This window comes from Meles meles, chromosome 20, assembly GCF_922984935.1.
Source record: "Meles meles chromosome 20, mMelMel3.1 paternal haplotype, whole genome shotgun sequence".
NCBI lineage: Eukaryota > Metazoa > Chordata > Mammalia > Carnivora > Mustelidae > Meles > Meles meles.
In genome coordinates, this window is record NC_060085.1 from 33,268,412 (window position 1) to 33,289,501 (window position 21,090).

The window sequence follows — 21,090 nt, forward strand, 5'->3', positions numbered from 1 at the left end:
AAGATTTTCACCAGTTTACTGGGGTTTCTTCATGCTCAGATCCACCAACTACTTCATCAAAATGATAGGGGTGGTGTTGGGGGATGTGTTAAAAAATAATTCCCAGGGCTCATTCAGCTGTTTGGAGTCTGACTCTCTGAGAACATGGTTGGTGCATTTGCATTTTAACAAGTTCCCCAGGTGCTTCCCTTGCATTTGAGAACAGCTGAACTTCATCCCAGTTCCAGGCAGGAGTGAGAGAGGAGGGGGTGGGGGGAAAGGAGAGAACGAGAGAGAGGAGGCAGAGAGACCACTGTTGATGCACGTTACTCTCGCCCATGTTCCTTGACTGCTCCTCTGCCTCTTCCGTGAAATGCTGCAGAACGGTAAGGATTTTCAAACTGCAAATCTTTTTGCCTCATGCACTGGCAAGATGTCTCAGCGATGCAGAGAGCAGCTTCAGCCAAGCTGTGAAAAGTGAGGCTGTTTCAGAGGAAGTGAGATAAGACAAAAACTTACAAAAACAAACATCCTGAGGCTGGTGTTCAAAAGGCCACTGGCAAAATCTATAGTCAAATGTGAAGTGAACTAAACAAACACATTACTGGGCCATCCAGGAAACGTGAAGCAGATGCCTGGAAGTGGGATGTGTGTTTTCAGCCTGGGTAGAAATATCCTGGGGAGTGATGATATGGAATCAGACGCAGAGTTCAGATAAAAACAACAAGGGGGGCTGGCAACAAGCAGCGCCTGCAGTCTGGACAGGAGGTGCTGCCATCAAGGGGTTCAGAGCACATTCAGGGAAGGTGGGAGACGGGTGCTCCAACCTCACTTAAAGTTGCAGGCCGCAGTTTTCTCCCAGTCCTGGCATTACCCAGTGGCAACTAGTTAACGAAGGAGTGGTGACAGAGATCCCATGGCCTAGACAAAGCTTTAGAGCTTTTGATACTGAAAAGATTATGGTGCTGCCTAGCCCCCCCACAACCCCGTAATGTCCTTTAGAAAAAAAACAATACCAATTCAAAATATGAACAAAGGTAGTTCAGCAACCTTCCAAGTTTTCCTCGGAGAGGAGTTCAATGCTTTTTGAGAAATATAAAACAGCAATTTCTGGCAAAAAAAAAAAAAAAAAATGGTTTTGCATGCTTCACTGGTACCTGACACACAAGCTTCATCTGGTGGAATACTGTTCATAAAGTGCTTTCGAACCCCCTGGAACAGACGAGGCACTCGCTCAGTGGTAGTTATTATTACTATTAATAATAGCAACCTAAGTTCCCAGCTACATTTACTGCAGGCTCCTTCCCTAGCTAAGGATCTCCCTCCTGTGGATGCAGTCTCACTAGCATGGAACTATTGGGCATTATTTGAACCCAGCTCTGCAGAAATGAAGAAGGTGCCCCAGCTGCCCTCTTCTTAGGATCAGAGTCTAATTCTCTGACATGGTCTCCCCTGAGCCCTTGTCCCCCTATACTTTCACTGCCCCCATCATGACATTTAATTAGTTATTTTTTGCTTGCTTTTAATTAAAGAATCACTGTTTGCGCTCATACTAGAACCATTCACTGAATGCCATCTAACTCTTGACATTTATTTAGGAACCATAATTTTATTTTACCGAGTTTTTTATAGCATGAATATTTGATGACTAGAGTAACTCATGGCCCTCCCCAAGTACAAACTCCTTCCTCTCTTTCCAGAAGGTAATACCAGTCAAATCAACCTTTAAATTTACTGTGACTCCATCACACTGAAATTTCAACTGCATTTTGGATTTATGTTATCAGTGATAATTGGGGAAATTATAGTATATTTTAAGGCAACCATATGTATTTTTGTTGTGCCTTGAAAAATTATGTGTATTTCCTCAAAATTTTTTTCCTTGGGAAGTAATTTTTTTCTGCCAACAGCCGTGTTTAAACATTACAGTTGTCATGGCAATGTTTAATTATTACTGCAAGTAAACTTTTCCAGATCTAGATCTGGGTACAGGCAAGACAAGATATACTCCAGGGGGGGAAACTCTTAGCCACTACTCCCTTTGTTAAAAAATTGCATTCGGGACATTTTATTCTACCCATGTCATCAAGGATGCCTGTTTTTATAAAAAGTTGATTTTATACAGCAGGAAAATTAGCCCTTCGGTTATGAAGGCTGGTGATTCATGGTTGTTACGGAACTTGTCACAGAAAAAAGCAGATTGGATCTGTTGGTAGAGTTTGTGTTCCATAGCATCTCTTAGGGTCTTTCTGGGGGTCAGGGATTTAAGTCTTAGATATTGTGTTTGCGCTCCAAGTTGTCCAGTTCTATCTTCTGGAGTTTCTGAGGGAAATTGTAAAACTGATAAAGAGGCAACAATGTGAGTTGATGCAAGACATCCCTGCCCCTGAAAAGACCAAGTGTGTCTCAGTTCTTAGAAATGAGACAGCAGTGCTCACTGAGAAGGGAAAGAAGCAGGGACAACAGAGAAAGGTGGCTATAATGGGGTGATCAAAATCATGTAAAATGACTTACACTTCTAAAAATTACATAGGTGTGTTCTCTACATCGGCCTTGGGAGAGCCAAGGTTTTCTGGCCCCAGAAGCAACTCACTGAGGTCTGAAAGCAAATTCCATCCCATGCATACTTGTTCTTCTCACTTGGGTTCCGGATTCTTTCTTGTAGATCTGTGCCCAAGGGCTTGGTTTTGGTAATCGTGGGGCAGATCATGGTTTGTTTTTTTGTTTTTAGATTTTATTTGTTTGAGAGAGGGAGAGATAGTGAGAGACAGAGAGAGTGGAGGGGCTCCTTGAGCAGGAAGCCAGATGTGGGGCTCGATCCCAAGACCCTGGGATCATGACCTGAGGTCAAGGCAGATGCTTAAGCCACTGAGCTACCCAGGCACCCCTGGAAAATGTTTTGACAAACTTCTTCTGAGCACTAAGTATATCTAGAGTGATAAATACCCAATTCCCTGAGTTCTACAAATCCATCCATCAAGTTAATACTGAGGTATAGGGAGAACCCTGTATTGATACAATAAGTTATATCCCCAGTTCAGATATTTTAAAATATGAAAAAAAAAGAGTTTATTTTAAACAGGGTGCTTGTGAGATATTCAAGAACATAGTTATATTTAAGATTATGGCTTTAAATCAGACTGACCTAGGTTTAAAGCCTGGCTCGGCCATGGATGACTGAACTTGAGCAAGTTATTTAACCTCCCTATGCTTCAAATTTCTCATCTTTAAATCGGGATGATGGGCACTGTTTCATAATTTTTTTTGAAGAAGCTGAAAATATTGTTAGTAAAACATCAGTATCACCATTATCATTGTCATTCTTCTGAGGTCTGAGCTTGAGAATCAAAATCTGATGGTTGTCAACATATAGGCACAAGAGAAGGGAGTAACATAGGGAATTAAGAATCTGGCACTTGATTTGTGATGACGTGGATGGAACTAGACGGTATCATGCTTAGTGAAATAAGTCAATCGGAGAAAGACAACTGTCATATGATCTCCCTGATATGAGGATATGGAGATGCAACATGGGGGTTAGAGGGGTAGGAGAAGAATAAACGAAACAAGATGGGATTGGGAGGGAGACAAACCATAAATGACTCTTAATCTCACAAAACAAACTGAGGGTTGCTGGGGGGAGGGAGGTTGGGAGGGGGGAGGGGGGTTATGGACACTGGAGAGGGTATGTGCTATGGTGAGTGCTGTGAAGTGTGTAAACCTGGCGATTCACAGACCTGTACCCCTGGGGATAAAAATACATTATATGTTTATAAAAAAATAAGAAATAAATAAAAAATTAAAAAAAAAAAGAATCTGGCACTTGATACCTGGGTTTTGATCTCAGCTCTGCAACTTCTTAGCCACATGACCTTGGGCTTACTCAACCTCTTGGGCCTTTACTTTTCTCTTGATAAATGGAAACAACCATACACTGATCTCTAAGAGTTAATGTGAGACTTAAATTAAGACTATACCTAACACAACTAGTCCAATGCCTGGTACTTGCTATTCAATAATTGCTAACAATTTTTCTTTTATTATTATATGGTACTTATTTTAAAAATCTTTTTTACTGTGATAAAATATAGGTACCAAAATTTACCACTTTAACCATTTGTAAGTGTACAATTTAGGGGCATTACCAGTACTGACACTGTTGTGCAAACATCACCACCCTCCATCTCTAGAACTCTTTCATTTATCCCAAACCAAAATTCCTTACTCATTAAGCAGTCACTCCCTTTTATTTCTCCCCCAGGCCCTATCTCCCCCAACCAAGCACTCTTCTGCTTTATATCTCTCTGTTTTGAGTTCTCTAAGTATCTCAGTGAATAAAATCATACAGTATTTCGCCTTTTGTGACTGGCTTTTTTCACCTAGCATAATGTCCTCAAGGTTGTTCCGTGTTGTCACATCTGTCAGAATTGCCTTTCTTTTTAAAGATGAATGATAGTCCATTGTATACACCACATTTTGTTTACCTGTTCACATGTTGATGGACATCTGGGTTGCTTCCCTCTTTTGGCCATTGTGAATAGTGTTTCTATGACCACTGGTGTACACAACGCTATTAAAAGACTGCATCGGGACATTGGAAAGAGAAGCAACTGGATAAGGAGAAAAACCTAAGGAGGTCCAACATTTAAAGAGCAGGCAAAGGAAAACTTCCTCCTTTAGGAAAGTCCTTTGTAGCGTTTTAAGAAGAGGGAGGGTTTGGTCTCATTCATGGGATGTTTACAAAACATGTCAATGGTCTGATTTAGGATGGCGGCATTGCACACAGGAAAGAGTGAACATACATAAGGAGGAATGACAAAAAGAGATCATTACCAGCAAGGATAGCCATAATCAAAACTTCACAGCCTCTTCGAGAAGGATTTGCTGTCCTCAAGGGCTTACAATGTGCCTGGCACTGCTAAGTCCATTACATCACAAATTTAATCCTCTCTGTCGCCCTAAAGAGTATCATCCCATCGAGTGCATGAGGAAATCGAGCATTGTGCAACTGCTGTAATTTCACAGAGTGAGCTAGTGCCCAAACCAGCACTTCACCCTTGGTCTGCCTCCTGCTAAAACCTGCGTTCAGAGTAATGTGCTCTGTGCCGGTCCTGAACAAGGCAAGAATTCATTTCACATTCAGCAAGGATTCTTCTGAATCCTTGTGTCTCGCTTGATTGTCTTTTGGCACTGTCTTTAAGACATTTCCAGAATCAAAGGAGGTCCATTAGGTGTCTAATGGATTTGACACATTTATGTTCATATTTTTTTTGGTTTGCCAAGGAGAATCAAACAAAAGCTTAGCCTGTGATATCCCTGATCTTTTCTTCACTAAATGTTCATATTATGGTCTATGGATCACAGCATGGTAAAGCCATAGAGAGGGAAGATCAGAGACCAGGAATTTTCCCTATTCATAATCTCATCTGTTTCAGGTTCTATAAAAAAGGCAACTCAAGTAAAAATAATACTTCCAGTATCTTCTGCTGCCTTTCAAAAAATTAATTTTTATCAATCAGATGTATGGCACAGTTGTGGCATACCATACAATTTACCACTTCCAAGGCAGTCCCTAAAGTTCCATTTGTCAATCAGTGAGTGCACTCATGCCCAGGGTAAGAGACATGAGCAGCCCAGCATTTCCTTCTAGAAATACATGACATGTGACAGATTTGTTGGTGATTCCTCAATAATTAAGGTGTTATATAACGAGTTGAAAAGCCATTTCCAGCGGTTCAACGGGGAAAAATAATTCCCTTTCTATAAAATGGTTATGATGCCAACCATACCTCTTTTAACAGGATCGAAGTGATAAACACGGCGATGCATGTAAATTTGTTTTACACACTATAAAGTAGCTTATATATGTAAGGGATCATTATTTTTATTATTACAAATGGACTTGTTTTACATTTGATGGTACAAACTTGAAAGCACTAAATTCAATTCAATTTTTAGCTTTTCCTCTTAGCGAGCTTACAAACTTAGGAAACTGGCATATGTATTCTGGGTTTAAAAGGGTGATCTAGACCCAGCTTTCTCACCTTCAGCATTGTCACTGTGGACCTTTTGGTGCAGAAAATACCTCGCTGTGAGGGCTATCTAGGGCACTGTGGGATGTTTTGCAACATCTCTGGCCTCTGCCTCCATCTCTGAGCCATGACGATGAAGAAATGTCAAGACGTTGTAAATGCCTCTTGGGGGACCAAACTGCCCCAGATTGAAAACCACCCCTATAGACAATGGAGTTGGAAAGGCTGGTATAACAGCATGGATGATGGAAAGTTCTATATAATGTTAGTGTTTTTTTTTTTTCACTGTTGTTTCTGCTTCATGGAGCAAACACTATTTAACCCTTCTCTTTCACAAATTTGAGAAGCTGAAATGAACAGTGCCTGTAGCGTGGCACTGAATTATGTGGCTAACTGTGGCAGCTTCTAGGGGATTAGCCATACTTGGCTAAATTAGCATTTGGATTATGTCAACATGGAGACCCATAAATGAGCAGTGTAAAAGCAAATGAGATGGGATTTTGTTTCCTCTGTCCCAAATGTTTTATATTTCTGATGTAAAAAAAAAAAAAAAAGACAGATGACCAACAATGCTCACAGACAACTCAGCTGCACGCGTGCACACGCATGCGTGCACACACACGCACGCACAGACACATGATCTCTAATAAAGGCCCCCAAGATCCTGTGCTCTTGTTTTCTAGGTGAAACAGGAAAACCTCAGAGCAAATCAATCTGCTAAATAGAAATTCCTTTTTTTCTTTTTCTTTTCTGAACAGAAAATTTCACCAAGTTCTCAACCTCTGAGGAGAACTTTATCAAAGTTACTTGCTGTTGCTACCTGTTAAATAAGATACCAAAATCCTTGGACCTTATCAGTTTCAAAGAAATCAGAAATATAAAATATGTGTCATATGTGACACTTCAGTTATACCTTTCCCTGTAAGTCCACCAAGGACTCCATAGTTTAATTAATCCTTGAAATTTAGAGAGGGCAACAAAGACGTAGATAAAGTGATTCACTCAAGGTCATATAGATGGAAAAATGACAGACTAAAAAGTGAACACCAGAGGGATTTTCAAGTTTCTTTTCCTGAGTTATTTTTCATCCCTCTCTCCTAACTTCTGTCTTCTTTTTATTTTTTTTTTTTATTCTGCTTCCCTTATCTTATTACTGATGATTCTGTCAACACAGTGCTTGGCTCATAATAGACACTCAAGAAATATCTATCACTCAATGAAAGAAAGACTCAAACCACAGCTACCAAGAGAAATAGATTATGGCAACTTTTCATTGAAGAGATTCTTTGACTTAGAAGAATATGGCATGGTGACTGTTTAATAGTAAAAGTAAATTCATGGCCACAGATCTCAATGCATGTTTAGTAGTTCCTAGCAATCCTACTGTCGAGGACATCCAATTCCCTTTCTCCAAAACAATGAGTTCATGAATAACCTGAGAACTCCATAGATATTTTTTGGTGAACAATGAAATACTAAAAAACAAATTTACAGGTAAGACCTTGGCTCAGCACAGCTTGAAAAATATCTTCTTTTGATGAATCCTATCTACAAGTAGTGGAACATGTGGAGGCCAGTCCAAAATGTCAACTAGAGCTTTAAAATTCACAGCTCTTGAGTCTCCACACTGCCATTTGAAAACAGATGTCAACCTTCCTTTCTTTTAACGTATTTCATGAACACACACATAGAAAAATAAAAACCTCATTTTGCTAGTAATTCTCTGCCTTCTCCATGCAATCTCATGTCAAGGAAATGGAAAAGAGACCAAGGCCAAGGGCATCTTCTAACAGCCTTGCCCAAGGAGCTCACTACATGGCAACCACATAAATCGCACATCGTACGCACACACTCGCAGGAACCCAGAAGTTCAGTTGTTTCATACATTACTATGGTCACGGGTATGGGCGCTTTTATGACTTGCAGTCTCGGGCAACTGACAGTCTCAAGCTTCAATAATGGCCTTGCGGTTTCCCTAATTCTTATTTCTCCTGAGAATGCTTAATGTAATTCACGCAACACAATCAAACTTACATAAACATTTCACATGCATGTCAGCTTTGATGGAGGTCCAGCCAATGACAAGAGAACAGATAAATAGATACATCTCACTCTTGTTCCTCCGCCCTGCTGCATTTGAACTACCATAAATGTGCACTACCGAAATTCCCTGCTTCCACTGTACTCCTCTGACGACTTATCTCCCCCTCACCCCCACAGAGTGTGAACATTGCAGCTGGACTGATAATTCTAAAATGTAAATCGCACCATGTCACCTCCCTGTTTAAAACTCTCCAGAGCAATTTCGTTGCCTGAGACCAAACGACCCCTGCTCCAGCCAGCCTCCTACTGTCCCAGTATGCTCTTGCCTCAGCCTCCAATCAGCCCATAGTCTTCCCAGTCTCAGAGTCTTCATTCGAAATCTTGCCTGACCTCATTCTGCTTGTGTCTCCATCAGACAGTGCTTCTTCAGACACATCTGCCCTGTGGCTTTATCTACTAGGTCTTCCCCTTCGTTCTTTATCAGAGTACCACAATTACCCTCTTCATAGCAACTGTCTCAGTGTATGAATACTTGTTTATGAGTACTTGTGCCTATTTCCTTATCTCTTCCCTCAAAGACCATAAGAAACTGTGTTTATTTCATTCCCTCCTGTAGAGCAAGCTTACAACGGTACTGGACACGAAGCAAGCATAATAGACGCTGCTTAAATGAACAAACATATATCATTACAAAAATAGAAGACGGGGGGCACCTGGGTGGCTCGGTGGGTTAAGCCGCTGCCTTCGGCTCAGGTCGTGATCTCAGGGTCCTGGGATCGAGCCCCACATTGGGTTCTCTACTCAGCGGGGAGCCTGCATCCCCCTCTCTTTCTGCCTGCCTCTCTACTTGTGATCTCTCTCTCTCTCTCTCTCGCTCTCTCTGTGTCAAATAAATAAATAAAACCTTTTAAAAAAAAAAAAATAGAAGACGGCCTTGAAGAAACACATTCGCCTGGGAAAAAATAAAATTTCAGCCTTCTGTCCAATGATTACATGTACCCATTTAGCCTTCTTTCTCTTTGTGCTCTGTCTGCTTGTCCTTTTACCAAGTTTGGGATTCACAGGAACTCAGGGTTTTCCAATGTGGCACGGTCCAAGGAAATGCCAAGTGAGTCTGCTGTTTGTGTTTTGTTCCCAGATTTTTGACCCCTGTATATTTTAAGAGAAATCTAACCTTCATTCATTTATAGATGCTAAAAATGATTTCATCAAATTGTCCTCAATTTTTTTTTTAATCAAAACCTTCTTTTGCTGACACAGGAAGTCCTATTTTGTCAAGACTAGATGAACTTGAACCCGGAGAGGTTTGAATTCTACTGCAACCTCAAAAACCACAAATATGGAAGAAATTTGAGAAGTCAAATATGTCCTTGCGCCTCTTCGATAGCGACTAACATTTTGTTCATCTTGGGAAGATTTACGTGTTGCCAACTCCAGCCCTACCGTAGTTTCTCGGTACAGACACGATATACAATGTGGGAACTCTGACTTCAGAAGACAATTTTCACAGCAACCCCTTTTAGCTTTTGAGTTTCGAATGTAACCTTTGAAAACAGCTGGTCCAAATTCCATCTTGTCCCAGACCCACACAGACCTCCTCTGCATTATATTCAATGTGAGGACAAAGGAAGTTCAGGGAGGAGCACTGAGCAAGATGTGATTTGGCCAAGTGATTACAGCTGCTTTTGCAAGCAGCCACCCAGAATGCAGATTTCACTGTTTCTGTTGTTTTAAAACCTTTGACTTAGGGAACTGTATACTTTTATATTCCCTCCACCCCCCAAAGCTGAGACAGAGTGCTTAACCGACCTGTATGTTGTCCTACCCATTAAAATAAACCCTTGAGAGTCACAAAGCATACCTCCTCATGACCCAGTTAATCCCCCCCCATACACAAACACTACCACAGCTCTGAATTTCCATCAGTGAGGTAGAGTAAAACATAATGAAATAATGTAAGACTCCTCCGACTTTGAGAATTGTATGTAAACAAAGTATAAGAGAAAAGAGTTCCAGCCCCGAGCCCACAGCCAGTCAGTCTTCGGTTGACACTGAGGCTCTTTCACCTGTAAATTCTGTTACCTTCACCTCAGTTTTCTTATTTGAAAAGCAGGGCAAAATAAGAGAAACTTCTACATTCGAGGCTTACTGTGAGACTCAAGTAAGTCAATACAGGTAAAATGCTTACCACAGGGCCTGGCATACATTATAAATTCACCAAATAGAAGCCAGTATCCTAATTTCTTTTTCTTTTTTCTTTCTGAATGAGAAATAGGTAAGAGCAAAACTGGCTGAGGTGGGGTGCCTGAGTGGCTCAGTTGTTAAGCGTCTGCCGTTGGCTCCCAGGGTCCCTGGATTGAGGCTGCATCAGGCTCCCTGCTCAGCAGGGGGTCTGCTTCTCCTCCCATTTTCCCGGCTTATGTTCCCTCTCTTGCTGGCTATGTCAAGTAAGTAAATAAAATCTTTAAAAAAAAGAAAAAAAAACTGAGGTAGAATCTGGCACTTGATTGGGCTCATTCAAGAGCTAATACGCACACATGGGTATGGGTCTGCCTTGGCATACACATCTACACCTCCTACAGCAAAATGGTGAGTGACTTCATGGCATGAATCTTAGGGACTGCTTTCAAAGAGACTAAACTGCAAGGGTCACATGTCTAGTATTTTTTAAATTTTATGTCCTGGAACTTGAGATATGCAACTAAAATTCAACTACATATGAAAATATTTAGGGGTCAAACTCAAGAGTTTCCCTTAAAATTCTATGTTTGAAAGATAGGAGAGAAAGGTGTTCTAATGCACTACTGATGAAAAAAGAAATTGGCATAACCACTTAGGGAAATGGTGCAAAAACATTTGTTGAGTATTAAAGCTTACACATCTCAAGACCTAGTAATTCCATTTCTATAAGTTTAACACGAGAGAAACATACCCAAGAAGACAAGCACAAAATATTTAGAATGGTTGGGGTTTGCAATAATGAAAGAAACTAGAAACAACCAAAAGGTCTTTTCTCTTTTAAGTAGGAGTTTAATTCCTCTAAGAAATTACCCAAAATAGTTCAACAGCTTAAAAATTTGATGTGGGGTTTGCGGGCAGCCTCTCTGGTAATTCTGTTATCCAGCCTTCTTTCTTATGTGGCTCTACCATTCCCGGAGACCTTGGAATCTTCTGCTAAATCTTTTGCATTCATCTAGCACACAAGGGATGACAAAGGGCAACAAAGATTTTATAAGATTTTTTAACATATTGGACCCATAAGTGTCATAGATCACTTCTTTCCAAAGAATGCAGTAACCTAAGCCATATCCACTCATGATGTGGTCTGGATACAGGTTCAGGGAGAACAGGTAAACAAGCCTTTAATGAACAACTACTCTGTTTCTGACACAAATAGTAGAAGAATAATAAAAGAATAAAGCAGATCTATGTTTACTAGCAAATGAGTCTTCTAAGACATACCACTAGGTGAAAAGGTAAGCAAGAGACATGTCACAGGATGGGCTTCTTGGAAGCAGACTGTAAGATGGAGTTTACTATTCAGGATATTTATTAAGGAACATTCATGCTATCAATATTTGAGCAAGTAGATTGGTCAGGGGAAAAAAGTTGAGCTATAATGCAGGCCCAACAGCAGCTTCAGTCACTCCACAGAGAGCTCTGAATCTAGAAAGTTCATTCTGAGTTGGGCCAACATTCACAGTCTTGCATGAAACTTGCACAAGAATTGGCACAGTGGTATTAAATGGAACTGGATTAGCTATTAAATGTGGGCTAAATCCGAAAGAGGTGAGGCTGAGGGGCTTCTGTGCAACTGAGGCAGTCCCTGAACGGCTTGACAGCTAAAGCCTGTTTGCTGACAACATTCCACACGGAGGCAACGAGTCCTTCACTGAAGATGGATTTGGACAATGCACCACAGTGTCTATCACAAAGCTAAACCCTCTAGTCTCCCATTATCGTAGAATGAAAAAGAAAATGTGTACTTTCTCTGACTACATTTCTGCATAAACACATAGAACAAATCTGGGTGGATAAAAAGCTGAAATCTTTTTATAATAATAAATAAGCATCAGGATTGTTATGCTCCTTTTGAGAAAAGAGGGAGGGTCTGAGATTGAGGGTAAAGGTCAAAGAAAACTTCCTATCTTCAACATTTTTAAACAAAGAAAATGAATTGATCTTAGTTTCTTAGTTATATAACAGGGATTTAATAAAATCGTATTTGAGATGAACTTATTGTACAAATATAGTAATCAAAACAATGTTCTACAGGAGTAGGGCTTTCCCTTTCTAAAGTATCAGATTAAAATAGCTCTTATTTATTCAAGGATTGATTGACTTTCCTTCTCTCTTCTTCCTCCCACCAGTTTATGGCCATTTCATTGCTCACTAATATCTCCATCAAAGAGTGACTTGGTTTGGGGCCCCTGGGTGTGGGGAGAAGAGGAAGGAAACTAGAATTAGCAATTTCCATTACTTGCTAGCAACTCTGGTGAGTAGGTTTAGTGGGGGAAATGCTGAAAATCAGTTATTTAGATTCTCTGAGTCTGTCAACCATCCACGTGACACCCTCTTCCCATTAGCACAGACTCATGAGGATAAGCCATAATTGCATTTGCAGTGATGGCAACTGAAACAAGATTGTTTTCAATGATGTTGTGATTCTGATTAAACTACTTTTTCTCTTTCAAACAGCATATCCTAACAAAGCACTTTGAGGAAAGAGACATTTCCTATTCTATTCTCATCTGTTACCTATCTACCAGTCTTTCGGGAGGAGATGGATAATCTAGATAGAACAAGACAATTTTCCTGAATCTGAAAGGGCATTTCATCTTTTGTTTTGGTCTGGTAATAGAATAGTTTATGCGGGATGCTAGGTAGCAGAAAGGCTTAATATAATCTATAAAAGGACATGCAATAAATATTTTGAATAAATACTTTTTGAATTCAACATCATTAAATAATTTCATAACACCAGTTTATAACTCTATCTTTAAAATCTGTGTTATGGCTGTTGTTCACTAGGTTTTCACCAAATAACTCAAGCCAATTCAAAAGTGAACAGTTTTCTCTTGGGATTACAATGCTGTGCTGGAAAACGTTTGGAATAAAATTCCAAAGACTAGAGTTCCTATTCAGATCTCTATTTAGTCCACTATTTAGTTCCTATTCAGATCACTATTTAGATTTTTAAGGCAAACCCCACAGACTTTGCCTCAATTTGTTCAGCTATAAAATGAATATAGAAGGATAAACCCTAGGCTTAATGTTTTATATACATTTTTGTATTCATGATTTTAAGCTGACACTGATATTAATTAAGCTACTGAAGGGTTTCACTGGTATCAAACAGAACTGAATCCTGACTTAACCACACAGTGACTGTTTGATATTAGGCAACCTAAGTGACCTATCTAAGATGCTATGTCTACATCTTCCTTTGTAAAATGAGGTTACATATAATTCATTTATTGCTGGATTGCTGTGAAGGTCAAAAGTAAAAAGCATGTAAAGTGCATTGAAGAAAGCCTGTCCATAATAAAAGGGAGTTATCCTCAAGTCTCAGCCATCCCTCTACCAAGACCCACTCTGCTTTTCTCTTTTTCCAAGGAAAAACACACATTGTAAAATAAGCATTCTTCAAAGACAACCTGAAGACGTCTGGGAATTCCAAAGGCTGAAAATTCCATGAGTTCATAAAAGCTTTCACTAATTCCACTGATCTAAAGACAAAAAGGAGAGAGTCAACCGCGTGCCCAAACTCATTTCTGATGATTTCTTCCATCCTACCCTTTCTGCCTCTCTGGGGGTGGCTGTGCCTGTAAAAAACATTGAAGTTGTCAGGAACAGAGTCAGCTTTCAAGATTGGAATGTCAGAGTAGAGTCTTCTTTTCCTCAGACCAGAAAAGGCTTGGTTGGGTAAGAGTTTCCAGGTCTGAGAGGAGACAGGGCTGGGATATGGGAACTGATACAGATAAACAGCACAAACACCTTGACAGAATGATATATCAAAAGAGACTAAAATAGGGCAGGAACAAGATCATGAGCAAGATGAGATAAGAAACCAAAGACCCATTCTAAAAGCTCTAATGTGTGTTGCAACCAGAGGCGGACTATATCCTACAAAGTTCCATATTACATACTTTCAATGGGTAATGGGCACTTACAAAAAGGAGAGAATAATTTTCCCTTTTATGGCTAAAGTAAAAAAGGATGAGAAGCAGCTCCATTCAGAAGTACAAAGTATCATCATGTGGCTCATATATTGCAGGTGAGTTAGACTGAGATGATTATGTAACTGGGTTGGTTTTTCATAGAACAAAACCTTATTTCTTTTTTTAAGATTTTATTTATTCATTTGACAGAGATCACAAGTAGGCAGAGAGAGAGGAAAGGAAGCAGGCTCCCTGCTGAGCAGAGAGCCCGATGCAGGACCCTGAGATCATGACCTGAGCTGAAGGCAGAGGCTTTAACCCACTGAGCCACCCAGGTGCCCCAGAACAAAATCTTATTTCTAAAGGTGCCAAGAGACAAGATGAGGACAGGTATTAGAAGTTTTAGGTGCTGTCTTTTGTTGTAAGTAGGCCATTAAATAATGTAGACTTAGACACTGAACCAAAGAAGGGCGTTCTCTTCCTCACTGGAATGTGAGCTCCAAGAAAACTTGTCTGTTCTCTTCACTGTTTTATTCCAAGCTCTTAGAACATGCTCAGCCCTCGATACATATCTGCCAAATTAACTAACTAGCTATGAGGCCTTAAGAAGAGACCAGTCCATCTGTGAAATAAAGGGGGGGGATTAGACATTCTCTAAGATCATCCTAGTTTAAAATTTTTTAAAAGAAATGAATCCTAGATAGTTTTCCCTTCAAGTCAAGCATCTTGTTGTTTAAATAAACTTTACGGTTTAAAAAAAATTTACGGTTGTATCAGAAACTACAAATGAAAAAATGGTCTTTATATTTTTTATCTCTATTACCTATGTCCCTTCTTCAATCAATGTCTGTGTGATCTATTCCAGCATGGCTAGGTGTAGAAAAATACCCCTGGTGAGATACAAGATTAAGATGCCTTCAGTATTCCAAAGATAAACTTTGTTTACTTTTAAAGAGTTACTTGCTTATTTCCATATGTATTAGAAAAATATAATTAGTTTCCCACTCTATTTATGATAATGTTGTAGAGTTCACCTTTCAAATAAAGTTATAGGCAAGTCAACTTAGAGAAAATATTTTAAGTAAATTATAATGCAAGTGGTTCACACCAAAACTCACAAAACATGGGTCACAAGCAACTGCTGTTTGGGAAATAGTCATCTTGAGACATCAGTACTTAAGGCATATATCTCAAAACCTACTTTTGACTCGTCCTCTCAAAAGGAATGAATCATATCTAAAGTAACCTTTAACACTACATCCCTATTTATGGTAAAATAACTATCTTAATTGTACTTTTAAAAAATATACATGTTCTTCTCCTGGACTAACTGCTACTGAAGATGCCATCTACCATAAACGACTAAAAAAACCAAAAACATATATATATATATACACACAACCATAGTTTTCAGTCAGTGGACAATAGGCAATGCAAGACTATGATTCCTGAGAGAAATGAGATAAGGACATAACAGATTTTTTTTTTTTTTTGGCCTGGAGATACTTTCCAGATTGTTACTCAGGGAAGGGAAACCCAAGTAGAACACGGGGCCTCACTAACTAGAGAAGACAGAGTTTAAAGACGGAGTTACCTGAGGTGAGTGGAATTTTGTGGGTAAAGTTCTAGAAAGTAAAGAGATATTTAGGAAAACAATTCAAAAAATATGCACAAAGTCACCTTTGAGCGGTTGGCTGATGATTAAGCCAGATAGAACAATACTCCACAACGTAAAGAACAAGGATTAGAGAAAGAATAACCTAACTTAATGGTTATCTCCTATTGGGTTGAACTGTCTTTGAGTTCCAGCCAGCCACAGAGGAGAGGCATCATGGAATCCATTAAGCATTCAGTAGAGACTCTACAATGGCCATCCCCAGAATAACGACTACTTTATACCTTCCCTAACACATCTTAAAAACAAGTCTCAAAAAGATTAAAGTAATCCATAAGAAATTTAAATGATCAAAGAGCAATGCTCTTTAAAGGAACATCATAAAATCCAGACATTCAATGATACAACATTAAGAATGCACAGCATCCAATCCAAAATTACCAGACATGAAAAGGATTTGGAAAAAAACATTTTTCTATAGGCAGGAGAAAAATTAGGCAACAGAAACAGACCCAGAAGTGGCAGAGAAGATGTAATTAGCATATACAGACTTTCAAATAGCTATTACAGTTTATTTAAAAAACATGAATACAATAAGAACAATGAAAACTATTTTTAAAAATATCAATGAGGGGCGCCTGGGTGGCTCAGTGGGTTAAAGCCTCTGCCTTCGGCTCAGGTCATGATCCCAGGGTCCTGGGATCGAGCCCCACATCGGGCTCTCTGCTCCGCAGGGAGCCTGCTTCCTCCTCTCTCTCTCTCTCTGCCTGCTTCTCTGCCTACTTGTGATCTCTGTCTGTCACATAAATAAATAAAATATTAAAAAATATATATATATCAATGAAACTTCCAAAACAGGAAAATATAATACTTAAAGTAAAAAATTCACTAGTTGTAACAGCAGTTTGATCTGCGAAGTAAAAGTCAGTGAACTTGAACAAAGAGAAGAAAGGATAGTGTTTCCCAAAACTGGTGCTGCAATAATCAGATGTCTGTCCTGAAAAATATCAACTTTGAACCCTACTTCCTGCCACATACAAACATAAACTAGAAACAGATCACAGAACTGAATGTAAAATTTAAAAGTATAAAGCTTTATGACTGTGTAGGCAAAGATTTCTTAGGACACAAAAAGTACTAACCATAAAAAAAAAATTAATAAACTGGATTTCCCCAAAAGTAAACATTTTGCTACTGAAAAACACCATTTAAAAAGAGGTCAAGTCAAAGGCTAAAAGAAAATATTCATAGTACTTTATCTTAAATGTAAGTTTTTACCCAAAATATAAAAAGAACTGCCATAACTCAATAATAAAAATGCAACCGAATTTTTAAAAAGGGCAAAAGATTTGAACATATACCTCACAAATGAAAAAAATATGTAAGTGGCCAAGAAACACCGAAGGCTATTATAAATCATTGTCACCATAGAAATGTTATTTTAAACTACTCAATATCCACTAAAATGGTTGAGAAGGAAAAAGAGAAACACTAGTAAAACTTGGCAAGAATACAGATCTGAAAATGTCACTCACTGGTTGTGAGAGTGTAAATAGCATAAATATCTTAGAACACATTTCAGTAGTTTCTTATAAAGTTAAATATAAACTCAGCATATAACCCATCAACTCATCTCCTATGTATGAAACTAAAAAAAAAAGTATGTGTACACAGTCTGCTGGTATATTTATATATGAATGTGTATTGATATATGATATGAATCTCAAAAATATTTTGCTGAAAGTATCCAAACACAAAAGAGTACATACCACATGACTCCATTTGTATAAATAGGTAAGTCTAGTCTATACTGATAGAAATGTAACAGCAGCTGAGGTTGGGTTGGGAAATTGGGCAGTGTCAGAAGGTAATATTTTAGTGTGCTGGAAATCTTCTGTTTCTTGGGGCACCTGGGTGACTCGGTCGGTTGAACATCTGACTCTTGATTTCAGCTTAGGTTATGATCTCAGAGTTATGAGAGGGAGCCCTGCTTCTGACTCCAAGCTCAGTGTGGAGTCTGCTTGGCATTCTCTCTCTCCCTCTCTCTCTGCCCCTCTCCCTGCTCACTTGTGCGAAATAAATAAATACTCTTTTAAAAAAATATTCTGTTTCTTGACTTGGATGTTAGTTCCACCTGTTTAGGCATGTATCAAAATTCATTGAACTAATTACTTAAAATGGGTCCATTCATTTTGTAACATATAAATTATACTTCAATAAACTTGAGAGTATGTTTATTTATATACACATGGGGCAAAGTTAGTTAGATTTCTGCCTATATATCCTTTGTGTCATATATCTTTTTGCTAGTTTCTTTTGTTTCAGATTTATGCTCTTCAATGTCTTCCCTTTTCTGTTCTTGGTAAGTTCTAGCCACTACCCCAGCACGTTGCATGACCAACATAATAAGTGACTGCTACGCTCATGCATACAAATGCTTTCAGCTGTGCAAGAAGGAACCTTCACAGACTATTCCCAATTAAGGTGACCTACTCATGAACGTTTTGAGGTAAACCAATTGAGACCCGCAGATCTCTAATCTTCTAGCTCATGCTAATGCCATGATGCAGATCTCTAGCAACTCCACTTTCTTCTTCTAAACACAACAGACTAAGGATGTTATCCCAAGTCTGTGCTCCTGAATGCCATGCATTTGGTGAAATGAGGCAGGAAGAAGCTTAAAGACTCAATGTGCTTTTCATACTCTGAAAGCCTCTTTGGACCAAAGATAATACAAATTGTGGATGATGTTGCCAAAAACATCAGATTTTTGGTTTCAGCTCATGTTCAGAAGCTGAAAGTGTCAAGCGGGTGACAGTATCCAGGAATAATTCCATCCAATAGTCTTTGTAGAGTAATGTACACAAAGAACGTCAGGAACACCGAACAGCCAGAAAACAAAAGCGCACTGTCAGCTAGCAACAGTAAGAGAATCGTAACACATGTAATGTATAGTGTTACTATTGATGAAGTTAGTAACCTTTAGCAAGGAGATGCAGAATCAATAGCTGCCTGAGAGTTTACAGCTGTAGAAATTTAAGTGGGAACTGACCAGGAAGTCAGGTGTAAAGAGGTGCGGGCAGAACATTTAAACCAGATGAAAAGTATTTAAGGTTGATTATAAATAAGGGACCACAAAGGTAGTATTAGAATTATCTAAGTTCCTAGGAAAAATGAATGTTTACTAAAAATATAGCAAATTTAGAGAATTATACATTGATATATTTATGGAAGGGACTTTGTGTATTTAAACTGAAGGGACTTTTGAGTATTTAAACTGTAGCTATGAAATTGCAGAAGGGGAAAATATATTTTTAGAATTCAATTCATGCCCTTCTATTTATCCGTGCACCGTCTACTTCTCCACTTAGATTTTATGGTGTTATTGTTGAGATGCTTATCATAGAGCTACTCAATTGGACCATGGTATATCAATGTTCAGAGTTAATCAACATTCTAGATAAGTGATAAGACCTCAGGGGAAAAAACACATTAAATTACACTCTAACACAATGAGTTAACACCCTTAGGAATATATAGCTGGTAAACAAAACAGGGAGGCCATATTGCTCAGTGAATTCAGTGAGATCTAATGGGAATTTCAGAGTAAATTTATTTTTAAGATGTGTAGGCAGCTTCATAATTCAAAGTCCTTTTCCTATTCTAAAGGCAAATCACCCCACCACATTTTTTCATTTAACACTGATCAATTTGCTTAACGGATTAGGAAGGGAAAAGATGTACCCCAAGTAAAGTGATCCTTCCCACCTTTAAATTTTCCATTTATAACTCCTTTCACAGCCTCTTACAAATCTAGATTACCTCTGCTGTCACAGTTTAAGTGTATCTTTTGGCTTTGGAATTGTGGGGGTATTCAGGAAGCTCACTTTCTGTGGTAGCAAAACACCTCTACAAACAAAGGGTTCATCAAAAATAGAAGAGGACATCAAGCCAACAAAGTGATCAGGTAACTCGGAGTAAGTTCAGTTCTTAGCGCAGCAGAATGAGATACGTCTATATTTTCAAACATTCCATATGCCTATTTCAAAATGTTTACTTTAAAAGTGCTAGTAAATAAACCTTGACTTTTTACAACTTTTTGCTATTTATCCCCTTACTAACCCTCGTAAGTATATTAAGTTAATATGAGACAGTGAATGGCATTCTGTGGATTTTAAATACTAGTGACTATCTCAATTAGACTCAAGGTCCAGACAATTGGTCCTGCCTCTATGAATAATTAGAAACATTCCAAAGAAGGCTTTCTTACTTTTTATTGTCTAATTCAGAAACAAATAAAACATCAGATTCAGATGAAATGAAATTAAGAATGACTTTTATGAAAGAGGGTGACACTTTTAACAGTGACCTTTTTGACTTGGGAAGATTTGATTGAGGGTTTGAACACTCTGTTGTGCACACTGGCTCTTTCAACCAACTCTAGTGTTAGCTGCCTACATTAATCCCAGTAATGACAGCAACCACAAGTACAATTTTTTCTCTGTTCAAGTCACTGTTCTAAGTTCTCTATATTTCAGTTACTCACTGAATTCTCTTAGTAATATTATGCATTAGTTATCATCCTCTCCATTTTGCATTTGAAGAATTTGAAGCACAAAGAATACTTAACATGCCCAAGATCACAGAGCTCGGGAAGAGATGACATGGGCTTGAGCTCTGCACGAAATGACATCCCTAACTGCACAAGGACCACAGTTGGAGTGGGTCCATGAAAAACCACCTGTGGATGTCCTTCAGCTAAAAATACCAGTCAGGTCAAACAGCAAACAATCAATTGATGGCCAGGAAGGGTCAATATCTTTCTATGCTCAATTGTAGAGCTGAACAGATTTCACTTATAGTTGGTCTACATGAATTTGTGTTAAAGAAGAACAAATTTCAAAAGCAGGGCAGCGTACCTTTTGAAATATAAGAAAGAAATTTTAGGACCCTTTTCTGGTGGTACATCTTATTGCTGAAAAATGATCTTCATCAAAAAACAACTTTAAACAATCAGGGGCGCCTGGGTGACTCAGTTGGTTAAAACACCTGCCTTCAGCTCAGGTCATGATCCCAGGGTCCTAGGATCAAGCCCTGTACTGGGCTCCTTGCTCAGCAGGGAACCTGCTTTTCCCTCTGCCTACTGCTCCCCCGCTTATGTTTGTGCGCCCTCTCTCTCTCATAAATAAATAAAATCTTCCCCTCAAATCACCAGCAGTTTTTTTTTTTAAAGATTTTATTTATTTACTTGACAGACAAA

General features: G+C 38.8%; 1 long non-coding RNA gene across 2 annotated transcripts in view; it reads left to right on the forward strand.

The window, feature by feature from the left end:
- Nucleotides 1-16,443, forward strand: part of LOC123932310 — a 326,366-nt gene extending 309,923 nt beyond the window's left edge. For both annotated transcript variants that reach the window (XR_006816421.1, XR_006816422.1), the window contains 2 exons: nucleotides 9,315-10,501; nucleotides 13,671-16,443. This is a non-coding gene — a long non-coding RNA (uncharacterized LOC123932310). The remainder of the gene's footprint in view (nucleotides 1-9,314; nucleotides 10,502-13,670) is intronic.
- The last annotated feature ends 4,647 nt before the right edge of the window (nucleotides 16,444-21,090 follow it).